Below are 17,463 nucleotides of genomic sequence, written 5' to 3'. Positions count from 1 at the left end.
TTCGTCTTTGGTCTCACCGCTGCAAGAATGCCCAGAAACAAATTGTGCTTCGCGACTGGGCCTCTATGTTGTTCCACTTAGCTGCTAGATTGTAGCCTATAACTCTATGTACTTTTCCTCTTTCTTTCTATCTCTCTCTGTCCCCTTGTACTTCTGGTGCCGAGCACTTTGTAACACTTCTTGATGATCGCAATAAAGGTTCAAGTAGACGTAAGCTAATGTAACATAAGAGAAGGCAGAAAAGAGCGGCCATGCTGTGATCGCGATCCAATATTCGAAACTAAACTGTTTACGCAACATCTAATCTGTCCAAACACTGGCTTCATGAGTCCAGGCAGTCTACAATGCAGCTCGTCCTTGGCCCTTGGGCAGCTTCTTTGAACCAGCTGTGCGGACAAATAAAAGGGGGAACGTTTCGTAAGCTACAACTCTTCCCTTAAACCAAGAAATAACATCAAGTTCGATGCTTACCGTCGTGGACATCTTTTAGTTGGTAGGTGCGGAGAAATTCCCACCAGCCATTCAGGACGATGGAATGTCTAGGATGTAAAAATAAATACGACAACTCTCAACTTTCCTGTGCTAATCCTGAACTAGGGTGGATAAAGACCGTCTCGGGGTTCTTGACAGCTCTATATGAGCCATTCTTCTGCAACCATGCAGAATGGTGGAACAAACCTGCAACCCACAAGTACCCACTTGTCAGATTTATCCATCTCAGTCAATTTGCACAAATAAAACAACTGAATCATCAGTATACGTGCCGGATGTTATGGCCTTTTTAATAGCATGCAAGTCGCTGGCATTTGAACAGACCTCAGTCTCAACTCTCTCCATAAGTCCCTCCAGTTGATCTCGAATGTCTCTTGCTCTCTTCATGCTGCGGACCTGATTTATGCACCGACGGTTTGATCACATAAACTTTGCAGAAACAGTGATCAACAGATTACAGTAACTGCATATATAATATACTCCCTCCATTCACTATTATAAGATGTTTTGAATATTTCAATATGAACTACATACGGACTGAAATGAATGAACACACTAAAATGCATCTATGTACATCCAATTCAGAAAAAAGTTAGAACATCTTATCATAGTGAACAGAGGGAGTAGATAAGTATGGTCGGCCTTGGTTGGTTATTTTCAGACGACCCTAATTGAAAACCCAACATGAAATTTTATAGTCTCTATTTCAATACTGGAAATAAAAAGATACACCGGGCAAGTACAAAAATAGAGTATTAATTAAAATGCAATGTTCTTTAACCCTTTGTGCTATGTGCCCCCTATGCTAGAAGCTAAAACAACACCGACTGGATGGAATAGCATATGTTAGTATCTTCTACAGTAACAATGTTCTATACAACATGTAATATTGTCTGCAAGCAACCGAGATCAGAGCAAGAGCATAAAGAGCAAAGCAGATTAAAGAATGGTCTGAGCAACACATATTATAATTTTTGATCATGTTACACAAACAAGGAATTGGTTTAACTTTTAGACTCTTACTATGTAATTGTATATATTTATTAATGAAAAAATTACCATAGAACTTTCTGTTCTACGGTCTTCTCTTCAAAAAAAATTATTGGCTGCAATTCCAATGCAATTTCTTGCATTTCCTCTACGTATGAGATTCATCATCAATACTTGAGGCTAACCTTTTCAAGTTAAACATGATTTTGCGGTATAAAAAATGCAGGGGCCATAAATTAGATTGGCATGGCATTCTCATTCAGCCCTAGAATAGATACTAAAAAAGCTATTGGTAGAGCAAGTGCTACACACACAATCAGTAACATAGGAAGTTACAAAACCTGACAAAATCTAGAGGAACGCAATATCTTTAAAATAAGAAGAGTGATGTTAATATGATGATGTCCAGAGAATATAACATCTTACGCTGGATCATCAGAATGCATGTTACAAATTATAGACCAAGAACATACCTGAGTAATTTTCATAATACCATTGAGTCGAGAAGTCTGTTTCTCTCCATGAGTTATAGACCTGAAATTATCTTGAAGAAATTAGCCCGTCCATTCGTTGGGTGATCCCTTGCTCTCACATTCTGATAAATTCCACGGACAAGAAATAATACATTGAGTAATTCTATGTGGTACCCTATGTTCCCAGCGTGGAAGTTCAATCTTGTATTATCTGCATGAACCTGTTTGTCCTTAGGACGGTACAAGAAATTGAGTGGGAGCTCTGTAGCATTTATAATATTATATGTGGATGACATATTGTTGATTGGAAATGATATAGAATTTCTGGATAGCATAAAAGGATACTTGAATAAGAGTTTTTCAATGAAAGACCTCGGTGAAGCTGCTTATATATTGGGCATCAAGATCTATAGAGATAGATCAAGACGCCTAATTGGATTTTCACAAAGCACATACCTTGATAAAGTTTTGAAGAAGTTCAAAATGGATCAAGGTAAGAAAGGGTTCTTGCCTATGTTACAAGGTGTGAAGTTGAGTAAGACTCAATGCCCGACCACTTCAGAAGATAGAGAGAAAATGAAAAGTGTTCCCTATGCTTCAGCCATAGGCTCCATCATGTATGCAATGCTGTGTACCAGACCTGATGTGTGCCTTGCTATTAGTCTAGCAGGGAGGTACCAAAGTAATCCAGGAGTGGATCACTGGACATCGGTCAAGAACATCCTGAAGTACCTGAAAAGGACCAAGGATATGTTTCTCGTTTATGGAGGTGACAAAGAGCTCATCGTAAATGGTTACGTTGATGCAAGCTTTGACACTGATCCGAAAGATTCTAAATCGCAAACCAGATACGTGTTTATATTGAACGGTGGAGCTGTCAGTTGGAGCAGTTCTAAACAAAGCGTCGTGGCGGGATCTACATGTGAAGCGGAGTACATAGCTGCTTCGGAAGCAGCAAATGAAGGAATCTAGATGAAGGAGTTCATATCCGATCTAGGTGTCATACCTAGTGCATCGGGTCCAATGAAAATCTTTTATGACAATACTGGTGCAATTGCCTTGGCAAAGGAATCCAGATTTCACAACAGAACCAAGCACATCAAGAGACGCTTCAACTCCATCCGGGATCAAGTCCAGGTGGGAGACATAGATATTTTCAAGATACATACGAATCTGAATGTTGCAGATCATTGACTAAGCCTCTTCCACGAGCAAAACATGATCAGCACCAAGGCTCCATGGGTGTTAAAATCATTATTGTGTAATCTAGATTATTGACTCTAGTGCAAGTGGGAGACTGAAGGAAATATGCCCTAGAGGCAATAATAAAGTTATTATTTATTTCCTTATTTCACGATAAATGTTTATTATTCATGCTAGAATTGTATTAACCGGAAACATAATACATGTGTGAATACATAGACAAACATAGTCTCACTAGTATGCATCTACTTGACTAGCTCATTGATCAAAGATGGTTAAGTTTCCGAACCATTGACATGCGTTGTTATTTGATCAATGGGATCACATAATTAGGAGAATGATGTGATTGACTTGACCCATTCCATTAGCTTAGCACTTCATCATTTTTGTTTACTACTATTGCTTTCTTCATGACTTATACATGTTCTTATGAGTATGAGATTATGCAACTCCCGAATACAGAAGGAGCACTTTGTGTGTTACCAAACGTCACAATGTAACTGGATGATTATAAAGGTGCTCTATAGGTGTCTCCGATGGTACTTGTGGAAGATTAGGATTTGTCACTCCGATTGTCAGAGAGGTATCTTTGGGCCCTCTCGGTAATGCACATCACTATAAGCCTGGCAAGCAATGCAACTAATGAGTTAGTTGCGGGATAGTGCATTACGAAACGAGTAAAGAGACTTTCCAGTAACGAGATTGAACTAGGTATTGGGATACCGATGATCGAAGCTCGGGCAAGTAACATACCGATGACAAAGAGAACAACGTATAGTGTTATGCGGTTTGACCGATAAAGATCTTCGTAGAATATGTAGGAACCAATATGAGCATCCAGGTTCGACTATTGGTTATTGACCGGAGACATGTCTCGGTCATGTCTACATAGTTCTTGAACCCGTAGGTTCCGCACGCTTAAAGTTCTGTGACGATCAGTTTTATGAGTTTATATGTTTTGATGTACCGAAGGTAGTTCGGAGTCCCGGATATGATCATGAACATGACGAGGAGTCTCGAAATGGTCGAGACATGAAGATTGATATATTGGAAGCCTACATTTGGACATCGGAATAGTTCCGGGTAAAATCGGGATTTTACCGGAGTACCGGAGGGGTTACCGGAACCCCCTGGGGGCTAATGGGCCTTGTTGGGACAAAAGGAAAAGAGAGAGGAGCCGTCCTAGGGCAGGCAGTGCGCCCCCTCCCCTCTGGTCCAAATTGTACAAGGAGAGGGGGGGCGCCCCCCTTTCCTTTTCTTTCTCTCCCTTCCTTTCCCCCTCCTAGTAGGAGTAGTGTCGGTGTCAAAACCGGCGGATCTCGGGTAGGGGGGTCCTGAACTGTGCGTCTAAGGCGGATGGTAATAGGAGGCAGGGGACACGATGTTTTACCCAGGTTCGGGCCCTCTTGATGGAGGTAAAACCCTACCCGATATTCGCCGGTTTTGACACCGACATTGGTGCTTTCATTGAGAGTTCCTCTGTGACGTCGCCGTAAGGAAGGATGCCTCTTCTCGTTGTTAAAAGCAACATTACCGCTGGGGGAGCTCTGCCTGTCGGCTAAACTCTTCGGCTAGGCGGTTTCGTCATGACTGCCCATTCGGCCGCTGCACCAACGATGACTTCTCGGGTCATCAAAAAAAGCCTCCACGTCGGCTCGGAAGTCATCGAGCAGATGGATCCAATGGAGCTCTCTTCCCTAAACGAACTCTTGGATCGCATCGCCGCCTTGGGAGTCGCTACGGACTATGATCGGATTGGGCTTAAACCCGATCAAAGGGAGATTAACTCTCCATCAGTCACCCATCACGTTGCGGTGGTGGAGGAACAATCCGGCAACTCTTCCTCTATTTTGGGGACTAAGTATGTCTGGATTCCTGAGCTCCCCGAGCCGGATACCCGCTTACGGGAGGACATCACCCAAGCCCTGAACCTAGAATCAGGCAGCGGGCCAGATTTATCGGGTAACACTCCAGAACCCGAACTTCCAAGATTGGAAACTCCTCGGCCCCTGGGTCTCAGATCGGGTAGGGGTTCGGAGTCAAATCCACCCACCCACCCAGACATAAATGATCTTTCCCACATCAGGCAATAGCCCCTTGAAACAGTACATCATTATTGGGCCAGATTCCTCCTTGTGATGAACAAGGTTAAGGACTGTCATGAGGAAGATGTAGTCTCACCTTTTTGCAATAATTGCATGGACAAGAGAATCCTTAACGCCTTAAGTCGCCGTGACGTATCACGTTTCGCTGACTTGGCATCCATAGTATGAAAGTACTATGCGATGGAAAATGCCTGGAAAACCGAAACAAAATTTTGGGATAATCCGGCTCCGAATACACACCTAGTCCGAAGTAAAAGGGTGCACTATCGTAAGACACCCGAGCTAGTTGCAAAGAAACAAAAATCCTCTACAGGGCATGGAACCGTACTGGAGGGATGGCTTAATGGACCCTGCAAAATTCATAGTACAACGGATACAATACCAACGCACAACCTTAGAGCATGTTGGATACTCTGGCAGGTGGCCAAAAGTGGTGAGGATCTTCTTATCACAAATGCCACATACCACCATCCCGCGGATAACAATACGGTGTTAACAGTCTTTGAGACCTTTGCGTCAAATAATAGGCGCAAGCGAACACTCCACAGCATGGCCGAAATCTGCCACGTAGCAGCAATAAATCCTTGGAGTGACACGGCTATTACCTTCAATGCCAGTGATGAACCTAAATTCCGAACAACCCGAGCACCAGCCGCACTGGACCTCAGTCCAATTGTGGACGGCTTTCGACCCACCAAAGTACTCATGGACGGTGGCAGCGGATTAAACCTCATCTATGAGGAAACTCTTCAAAAAATGGACATAGACTAGAACTGCATTGAGCAAAGTAGCACAATCTTCAGGGGAATCATACCCAGCCGGGAGGCACGATGCGCTGGGAAAATCACACTAGATGTGGTATTCGGTACGCCAGAGAATTATAGGTCCGAAGAAATTACATTTCAAGTGGCCCCATTCAGCAGTGGATACCACACCCTTTTAGGACGTGAGATGTTCACGATCTTCCAAGCCGTACCCCATTATGGGTACATGAAGCTCAAAATGCCTGGGCCCAACAGAATCATCACCCTCGCCAGTGATCCGGACACAGCACTCCATGCCGAAAACAAAACAGCCGCACTAGCCCTCGAGGCATTATCCGAAGCCCTCTCGGCCAAGGAATTAACCACGCTACGCTCCACAGTGGACAGGGACGACGTGATACTCGATAAGAGATCCAAGTCCACCTCTTTTAAACCAGCGGATGAAATAGTCAAATTCCAAGTCCACCCAACGCACCCCACAAAAACAGCCTCCATCGGGGCACAGTTAAACCCGCCATGGATGCCGCACTATGAGAGTTCCTGCGCGAGAATTGGGACATATTCGCCTGGCACCCCTCAGACATGCTAGGAATACCACGCAGGCTGGCCGAGCATAGCCTCAATATCCTAAAGGGATTCAAGTCGGTCAAGCAAGCTCTTCGGCGTTTCCCCAAACCTAAGAGATAGGCCATGGGAGAGGAACTAGCCAAGTTATTGGAGGCCAGATTCATTAGAGAGATAAAACACCCGGACTGGCTAGCAAACCTAGTGATGGTACCAAAGAAGGATAAATCCTGGCGCCTTTGTGTCGATTTCAAGGACCTCAATAAAGCTTGCCAAAAGGATCCCTTCCCCCTCCCCCGCATCGATCAAATTATCGATGCTACCGCAGGACACGAGTCATTGTGTTTCCTCGACGCATACTCCGGCTACCACCAAATCAAGTTGGCGGAGTCCGACCATGCCGCAACGACATTCATCACACCATACGGTCCCTTCTGTTTCAACACAATGCCTTTTGGGCTCAAAAACGCTGGCGCAACATATCAGCGCATGATTCAGACATGTCTGGAGAAACAAATCGGCAAACTAGTAGAGGCATACGTAGACAATGTGGTTGTCAAAACCAAACACGTCGATTCTTTGATAGACGACTTGAGGCTCACATTCGACAACCTCCGAACATACGACATCAAGCTCAATCCGGAAAAATGCATTTTGGGCGTACCAGCCGGAAAGCTCCTGGGTTTCATTGTCTCCAGTAGAGGTATTGAAGCTAATCCGGCCAAAATCCGAGATTTGTCACAGTTGGCTACCCCAACAGACCTCAAACAAATCCAGAAGTTAACTGGATGCGTGGCGGCTCTAAGCCGCTTTATCTCCCGCTTAGGAGAAAATGCGTTACCCCTTTATCGCCTCCTTCGGCGCACGGAACACTTTGAGTGGACGGACGCTGCCACAGCCAGATTGGAAGAAATAACGTCCATTTTGGCAACCAACCCAATCCTGGCCGCGCCAAACATCAACGAACCAATGCTGTTGTACATTGCGGCAACTCATCAAGTTGTAAGCGTAGTGCTCGTCGTCGAACGAGAAGCTGATGGACATAAATTCCCTCTTCAAAAGCCGGTATACTATGTATCCACTGTCCTTACTCCATGCAAATCACGGTACCCACATTATCAAAAGATAGCCTATGCGGTATTCATGGCATCCCGGAAGCTGCGACACTACTTTCAAGAGTTTACGATTACAGTAGCCTCGGAAGTGCCACTTAATGATATTATAAACAACCGCGATGCTACGGGCCGGATTGCTAAATGGGCTATTGGGCTCCTCCCGTTCGACATAACATACAAACCTCGATGAGCCATTAAGTCGCAAGTATTGGCCGACTTTGTCGCCGAATGGACGGAGGCCGAACTCCCTAAAGAGTATGGCGCATACTCCAATTGGATCATGCACTTCGACGGGTCTAAAATGCTGGCTGGTCTAGGGGATGGCGTCGTCCTGACGTCCCCAACCGGAGATACCGTTCAGTACGTACTGCAAATATTGTATACAGACTCCAACAACGCAGCCGAATACGAAGCTCTGTTGCATGGTCTTCGGATGGCAGTCTCCATGCGCATTCAACGCTTGGAGGTGTGTGGGGATTCAAACCTTGCAATATCCCAAATAAATGGAGACTTTGACGCCAAGGATCCGAAAATGGCGGCCTACCAAAACGCCGTCTTGAAAATGTCAGCTCGGTCCGAGGGGCTCGAATTTCAATATGTGGCTCGGGAAAACAATCAAGCGGCGGATATCCTCGCCCGCATCGGTGCAAAACGCGATGCGGCCCCCCCAACATATTTCTGGAAAGGCTGTTCAAGCCATCCGTAGTATGGGAAGGGGACACTGGTAACAATAGTACGGACCCGGCCAAAATGCCCGATACCGAACACTCTGACACAATCGGAGGTTCCGCCACCGAAATAACAACTTCAACCCACGTAATAATGGCCATTATAACCCCGTGGACAGAACCATTCCTGGCCTACCTAACTAGGCAGGAACTTTCGGAGGACCAAAATGAGGCACGCTGCATTGTGCGGCGATCTAAGGCCTACAAGGTCCACGAGGGAGAATTGTATAAAACAACACTACCGGAGTCCTTAAAGGTGCATCTCCGAAGATCAAGGGCGGAACCTTTTGGCAGAAATCCATGCCGGACTCGGCGGTCACCACGCCGCAGCCCGGGCTCTCGTAAGCAAGACCTTCCGTACAACATTATATTGGCCAACGGCCCGGGCAGATGTACATGACTTGGTCCAACGTTGCGCCGGTTGCCAGCTCTTTGCAAATCAAAGCCACATGCCACCTACCACCCTCCAAACAATCCCCATTACGTGGCCCTTCGCGGTCTGGGGGCTTGACATGGTTGGACCCCTTAAAGGGGGAACCCACAAGAAAAAAATACTTACTGGTCATGGTGGATAAATTCACCAAATGGATAGAGGCCAAACCTGTTATAACAGCCGAATCCGGACCGGTGATAGACTTCATATCTGGGGTCGTACACCGTTGTGGCGTCCCCCACAGCATCATCACTGACAACGGCAGAAACTTCACAGCCGATGAGGTAAAACTCTGGTGCAGCAAATGGGCATCAAGCTCGATTATGCTTCAGTCTATCACCCACAAACCAACGGCCAAGTCGAGCGAGCAAATGGTCTTATAATGAGCGGCATTAAACCCAGATTAGTGCGTTCCTTAACGGAGTCTAACACGCACTGGGTAGAGGAGCTTGACTCCGTACTCTGGGGGCTGCGGACCACGCCGAATCGTAGTACCGGATATACACCCTTCTTTATGGTGTACGGCGCAGAGGCAGTCTTGCCCTGTGACATAATTCATGACTCACCTCGAGTGCGCATGTATGAAGAAAGAGAAGCCGAGCTCGATCGGCAGGACAGTCTGGACACCCTGGAGGAGGAGCACGACGTAGCCAAAGCCCGTTCCGCATTTTATCAGCAACAGGCTCGAAGATACCAAAGCAGAGAAGTACGGGCCAAAACATATAATGTTCGCGAACTAGTTCTACGCCTGCCGGATAAGAAAAAGAACAAGCTCGAGCCCAAATTGGAAGCTCCCTTCATTATTGACCAAGTTCTGACTGGTGGATCGTACCGACTGCGGGATGCATCGACTAGTTGACTTGAGCCGAACCCATGGAACACGGCCAGGCTCCGAAGATTCTACGCCTAGCACCGAGCTCCATGTTCGTCCCCTCCCTTTGTCCATTTTTTGCATATACATTATCTGTCTTGTTTTTCTTTCTTCCTTTCTTTTATTCTTTCTCTATGCCTTCAAGGGCCAACTTGTGCCTCGCTTGCACATTATAGATGCGCTAGCCGCACTCATCATACCTGGGGGCTTCTTTCACAGAAGCGTAATTATTTATTTGGTCCTCATGCCCCGCACGTGTGTCATGCTTCCGCATGTACCTTTTTTCGCCATTATATGCGTCGATATGACTTAAGTTTTGGCCAAGCTGGGTTGCTTGGCTCTTGTATTTATGCCCTACGTTCCTGTTAATTCGGCTAGGGCATAAGGGGAGCACCTCCGCGATTGTTACTGTCGGGTCAGCCGGATGTGTACCTCAGACTGGGTGAAGCCGAAAGCTAGTGTTCTTAAGGGAATATTCCGTCGATGAACAAAAGATGATTTTTATTTATTTGTCCATATCTGCCCCCAGATGTTCTTCCTGCGTTTCCTATCACAGTCCGGACATGCACTTTATGACATGCTTACCCAGGGAAAGGAACCCTTAACGGAACTATTCTCCCTGGAAGATGTTTCTTACTACCCATGTAATATAACATAACTAGTTGGGCACTTGTCTGTTCAAGCACTAATGACCCGTACGCCTGGTCTCCACGCATACCCCGGTTCTTATATAACTGAGCGGGTATTCGGATACACTCCGGACTATCGGGTCCCGAGGTTGAAGTGAAAAGGTCCGCCAAGACAAATGATCTACAATCCGGCTAGAAGTCATTGTACATGTCACTTTAATTACATAGTCATGTAGACTAACTAAATCCCTCTTCTATACCATCCAACAGACGGTCTAGCTTACAATCCTGTTGGGAATACTTTGCGGCTAATTCTACTTGCCCATAAACTAAGCTAACGGGGATCTCTTTTCCGTCGGGCCCCACAGGTCCGACCTCGGCCATGTGATTTGGGTCTGCCTTGGTATACCGCGTCTTCACCATGGCCCAGGCTTCTATGGCACCCTGTCGGCAGGCCGATATCTCCCATAAAAGGAAGCGCCGCCATGCTCCCTTGAGCTTCTCCGTAAGCTCTGCAACGCCCTCTGGCAGGGAGACGGATGGCCACAAGGCCTGGGCAACACCTTGCATCACCTGCCGAACTTGTTCGTGCAGATGTGAGAGCTCGGATAGAAGATCACCTGCAGACCCGGGCATTTCCTCCACGGGACGACCCATCAGCATACCTACAGACATAACGTTGTTAGTCGGCTTCTTCGCCGAACTCCTTTAAAAGGATTCGTTCAAGCACTTACTGAAAATGCCGCGCCGAAGCCGCTTATTCTCCTTCTCGGAGTCTGCAAGCTGGGCTCGAACGTCTTTTAGTTCCACGCTCAGCTTGATAGTGGCATCTTGGAGATTGTTTTTCTCCTGCCTAACCTCAGTCAGCACGCGTTTGCCAGCCTCTAGCTGTCTCATAACATGCTGGTCCTCCGGATTTTCTTCGGACTCATCTGCAACATCTATTGTTAGATCTGCAGCCACGCCGCACACTATATGGTAAACATCATTCTTTAAAGTAAATGTTACCAGCAGGTGACTTTTTCGGTTCCTGCAATGCGGCAATAGTGGCCCGCAGTTGGGTCTTGCATTCCTCTAGCTCCTGTGACAGCCTAGTATTCTTCTCTGTAAGAACCTGCACAATAAAGATGATCCTTAAATCAGTTCTGCTATCTGTTTCAAGTCTCAGGGGCTACTGATACATATAAATCGTTAGATTTACTTACCCGTACATCCTTTACATACTGATCCGTGGCTCTGGCTAGACCATCTTGAGTAGCTCGGAGGTACGCCTCTCCAGAATTGAAGGCATCAAATGCCTCTGGTGAGAAACAAGCGTCGTGGAGTACGGCCCGGCGGCGCCTACGATTCATGGCGCTTTCCACTTCTGAGTTTGTAGCGGATAATCTATCTGCATCCTTTGTACGGGGATTATCCGGCGCCCGCCCCATATCGGTTTCCGCCTCTATGTCTGGTCCTGGTGCCCGACTGGTGGAGGCGTGATTAGTAACATCGCCGGACATATTCCGGCGATCTTTTTCTATTAAAGAAACACGGACATCATTATATTTCGAGAAAGACGACAACCACAGAGCGGGGTTTGTCATACCTTTGCGCGGGCGTCTCCGTCCTGACCGCCTTCCTCTTTGGCCTACCCGGCCTCGGTGTCTCTTGTTGGCGCGTTGCTGCGGGTTCGGCAGGGCGTCCCGAATGCCTTCCCTATAAAAATGCCATGTGTATATGGTGGGTGAAGTGTCTAAAAGGGGATCCTAGTTTTGGAGTTGGGATTTTTGGTTTTTCTTACGTGCGATGCAGGGAGCAGTCCGGGATACTAGGCCGTAATGGCCACCATGGCATCATCGCAGCTTAACTGATAGAACTGCCGGTCTATCAGCTCCACGAATATAACCGAATCTTCTTCAAGTCCGGAGTCGAGGGCCCGGTCAGGGTCCTCTGGTTGTGGAGAAGGGCTGCTGACCTCCTTTATGGCTTTTCGCAGTTCCTGCCGTAAAGTGGCTAGGTGAATACTTACGACAAAGAATGCGGGAAAAATGGGAGTAGGGAGATATAACTTACCCAGCTTGGAGGATTGTACATGGAGAATCCATCCCGTGGCTTGATGCGGGTGAACTCCTCTTCCTCACCGTTGAACAATTCAAACAGAATTTTCGCTAAAGCGGTAGCATTGTCGGGACCCTTACGCCCGCAGCGGGTGGCGTCGTCCGCCCCGTTAAAACACCACAAGGGGTGTCCACGATATTGAAGTGGTTGCACTCCCCGCATTATGCAAATCAACATAACTTCGATTACTGTCAATCCTGATCGAGCCAGTGCTTTAATCTGGTTCATCAGATAGAGGACTTCTCCATTATCTTCCACCTAGGGGCTCCGTGGGCACCAACTTCGGCGTTTCTTCAGAGGAGCATTACTGAACTCAGGAAGACCCCGCCGAACAGGGTACGAAAGGGGAACGTCCTCCATATAAAACCATTCTAAAGGCCAGTCTTCGGACGACTTCTTCAGGGTACCGGACAGGTATCCTGTATCGGCGATGCGCCATATTTCGGCTCCGCCCACTTGACAAAGTGACCCCCCTCTGTGTGCGAGGGACGAGGCAAAATAGCCTTTTCCACAGCTCGAAGTGAGCCTCGCATCCCAGGAACAACTCGCAGAGAGCAACATAGCCGGCAATATGTAGGATGGAGGTAGGGGTGAAATTGTGTAATTGGAGGCTGTAGAACTCCAGGAGCCCGCGGAGGAACGGATGAATTGGAAATGCGAGTCCGCTTAATAAATAGGGAACAAGGCAGACCCGTTCCCCCATAGAGGGGTAGGGAAAGCTCTCCGCTTGCTCCCCACCATTGTAGGTGGCGAGCCCGGCTCGAACGGGCACCATGTACGCCGGAGGGACAAATCCCTTAGTCTGCAGTTTGACTAATCGACCGTGCGGGACTGAACACCTCTCCCAATCACAGGGCTTAGGGCTACGGGGGCGGGAGGAGGAGCTGCGGAGGTCGGCCATGATGGAATGGATCTTTCCGAAATGCGCTCTGATGGATTCTCGCTGGGGGAGGATGGTATGGATTGGATCTAAGGATCCCCGTCCCTTTAATAGACAATTTATTTATCTGGGTAGGGGGTGAATGTAAAAACGCCCTAGCGCCTCGTATTCATTCGACGCATGGGAGATAGCCCTTATTGGGCACAGAAGCCAAGAGGTCCAAACATTTATGGGATCGGACACTGCTTTACAAACGTTCGGAAGATGGAGAAGAGCCCGCCTTGCAATGCCGAAGACAACTATGCGTCGGACTCATCGTCATTGAAGCCTGGTTCGGGGGCTACTGAGGGAGTCCTGGATTAGGGGGTATCCGGACGGCCGGATTATATCCTTTGGCTGGACTGTTGGACTATGAAGATACAAGATTGAAGACTTCGTCTCGTGTCCGGATGGGACTCTACTTGGCGTGGAAGGCAAGCTAGGCAATACGGATATGTATATCTCCTCCTTTGTAACCGACCTTGTGTAACCCTAGCCCCCTCCGGTGTCTATATAAACCGGAGGGTTTTAGTCTGTAGGACAACATACAATCATAAAATAGGCTAGCTTCTAGGGTTTAGCCTCTCCGATCTCGTGGTAGATCAACTCTTGTAATACTCATATCATCAAGAACAAATCAAGTAGGACGCAGGGTTTTACCTCCATCAAGAGGGCCCGAACCTGGGTAAAACATCGTGTCCCCTGCCTCCTGTTACCATCCGCCTTAGACACATAGTTCGGGACCCCCTACCCAAGTAGGAAAGGGGGCAATCCTACCCTACTAGGAGAAGGATTCCTCCTCTTGGCGCACCAACAAGGGCCGGCCGGCCTCCCCCTTTCTCCTTTACATACAGGGGCAGGGGGCACCTCTAGACACACAAGTTGATCACAAAGATCTCTCCCAGCTGTGTGCGGTGCCCCCCTCCACCATAATCCACCAAGGTCATACTGTAGCGGTGCTTAGGCGAAGCCCTGGCACGGTAGCTTCATTAACATCGTCACCATGCCGTCGTGCTAACGAAACTCTTCCCCGAGCTCTACTGGATCATGAGTTCGCGGGACGTCACCGAGCTGAACGTGGAGGTGCCATATGTTCGGTACCAAGGATCGGTCGATCGTGAAGACGTATGACTACATCAACCGCGTTGTCATAATGCTTCCGCTTAACGGTCTACGAGGGTACGTGGACGACACTCTCCCCTCTTGTTGCTATCATCACCATGATCTTGCGTGTGCGTAGGAATTTTTTCTGAAATTACTACGTTCCCCAACATCTACGTGTGAAGCGGACTACATAGCTGCTTCGGAAGCAGCAAATGAAGGAGTCTGGATGAAGGAGTTCATATCTGATCTAGGTGTCATACCTAGTGCATCGGGTCCAATGAAAATCTTTTGTGACAATACTGGTGCAATTGCCTTGGCAAAGGAATCCAGATTTCACAAGAGAACCAGGCACATCAAGAGACGCTTCAATTCCATCCAAGATCAAGTCCAGGTGGGAGACATAGAGATTTGCAAGATACATACGGATCTGAATGTTGCAGACCTGTTGACTAAGCCTCTTCCACGAGCAAAATATGATCAGCACCAAGACTCCATGGGTGTTAGAATCATTACTGTGTAATCGAGATTATTGACTCTAGTGCAAGTGGGAGACTGAAGGAAATATTCCCTAGAGGCAATAATAAAGTTATTATTTATATCCTCATATCATGATAAATGTTTATTATTCATGCTAGAATTGTATTAACCGGAAACATAATACATGTGTGAATACATAGACAAACATAGTGTCACTAGTATGCCTCTACTTGACTAGCTCGTTGATCGAAGATGGTTGAGTTTCCTAGCCATAGACATGAGTTATCATTTGATTAACAGGATCACATCATTAGGAGATTGATGTTATTGACTTGACCCATTTCGTTAGCATAGCACTTGATCGTTTAGTTTACAGCTATTGCTTTCTCCATGACTTATACATGTTCCTATGACTATGAGATTATGCAACTCCCGAATACCAGAAGAACACTTTGTGTGCTACCAAACGTCACAACGTAACTGGGTGATTATAAAGGTGCTCTACAGGTGTCTCCGATGGTTTTTGTTGAGTTGGCACAGATCAAGAATAGGATTTGTCACTCCGATTGTTGGAGAGGTATCTATGGGCCCTCTCGGTAATGCACATCACTATAAGCCTTGCAAGCAATGTGACTAATGAGTTAGTTACGGGATGATGCACTACGGAACGAGTAAAGAGACTTGCTGGTAACGAGATTGAGCTAGGTATTAAGATACCGATGATCGAATCTCGGGCAAGTAACTTACCGATAAGAAAGGGAACAACATATATTGTTATGCGGTTTGACCGATAAAGATCTGCGTAGAATATGTAGGAACCAATATGAGCATCCAAGTTCCGCTATTAGTTATTGACCGGAGATGTGTCTCGGTCATGTCTACATAGTTCTCGAATCCGTAGGGTCCGCACGCTTAAAGTTCTGTGACGATCGGTATTATGAGTTTTTGTGTTTTGATGTACCGAAGGTAGTTCGGAGTCCCTGATATGATCACGGACAATACGAGGAGTCACGAAATGGTCGAGATGTAAAGGTCGATATATTGGACGACTATGTTCAGACACCGGAAGTGTTTCGGGAGGTTTCGGGCATATACGGGAGTACCGGGGGGTTACCGGAAACCCTCGGGGAGTATATTGGGCCTAATGGGCCCTAGTGGGAGAAGAGGAGGGGTGGCCAAGGGCTGCCGCGCGCCCCCTCCCCCTCTAGTCCGAATTGGACAAGGAGGGGGCGGCACCCCCCTTTCCTTCTCTTCCTCTCTCCCTTCCTTCCCTTCTCCTACTCCTACGAGGAAAGGAGGAGTCCTACTCCCGGTCGCCTCCCCCTACCTCCTTTATATACGGGGGCAAGGGGGCACCCCAGGGACACAATAATTGATCATTGATCTCTTAGCCGTGTGCGGTGCCCCCCTCCACCATAATCCCCCTCGGTCATATCGTAGCGGTGCTTAGGTGAAGCCCTGCGTCGGTAGCATCATCATCACCGTCCCCCTCGGTCATATCGAAGTGGTGCTTAGACGAAGCCCTGCGTCGGTAGCATCATCATCACCGTCACCACGCCGTCTTGCTGATGATGCTCTTCCCGAAATCTCTACTGGATCATGAGCTCGCGGGACGTCACCGAGCTGAACGTGTGCTGAACGCGGAGGTGCCGTACGTTCGGTGCTGAGGATCGGTCGATCGTGAAGACGTACGACTACATCAACCGCGTTGTTATAACGCTTCCACTTATGGTATATGAGTGTATGTGGACAACACTCTCCCCTCTTGTTGCTATGCATCACCATGATCTTGCGTGTGCATAGGAATTTTTTTGAAATTACTACGTTCCCCAACACGCGCATGCATGCTCCTCTGCATCTTATGGGGCCGGAGAGATCCTACACCTTGGCCCATCCACAAATCCCGCTGCACGCGCCCGCTGCCCCCAATCCCTCCCCTCATGTGTATGGTCAACCCCCACCCCCCTCGGCCCGTGAATCACGACATCCCGGCGCAGGTCAGCGCCCAGACCACGGGATGTGACAACGGATCGCCTGAGGTCGCATGCCTGGCGCCGCCTCGGCTGCCATGCTCCCACGCAGCAGCCTGCGCGCGCTCCCCTACACTTATTGTGCCCATGCCCTCCTTTTTTCTTCTTATAGCATGCAAGCCCCATGCATGCACAGACACCTCTCCTCCCTCCCCCCCCGAAATGGCTGAACCCTATGGCTCATTGCTACTGTTGCTTAGCCCTTGACCACCAGGTTCATGACTACCGGGATCCCGTGAGATGCCATCGGTGCTGGAGCATGGGCCACACCCAGCATGGGTGCACGGCTATTTTACCTCCCCCCATCCCCATGCCAACAGCCATTCCACCTACCACTCCCGCTCTCAACCATAGCGCACAACTCTTGCTCCCCTCCGAGAGCACCTCCTCCCAGCCCCCGCCCACCACTTCACCTGCAGCCATGGCGGACTTCATCCCCCTCGATCTCTCCTCCTCCGTGGACAAG

General features: G+C 47.9%; 1 pseudogene; it reads right to left on the bottom strand.

Moving 5' to 3' along the window:
• Positions 1 to 339: 339 nt before the first annotated feature.
• LOC119300510 lies at positions 340 to 17,321 on the bottom strand (annotated as a pseudogene).
• Between the last annotated feature and the right edge of the window lie 142 nt (positions 17,322 to 17,463).

This window comes from Triticum dicoccoides, chromosome 5A, assembly GCF_002162155.2.
Source record: "Triticum dicoccoides isolate Atlit2015 ecotype Zavitan chromosome 5A, WEW_v2.0, whole genome shotgun sequence".
Taxonomy (NCBI): Eukaryota; Viridiplantae; Streptophyta; class Magnoliopsida; order Poales; family Poaceae; genus Triticum; species Triticum dicoccoides.
This window is presented reverse-complemented; position numbering and strand designations above follow the sequence as displayed.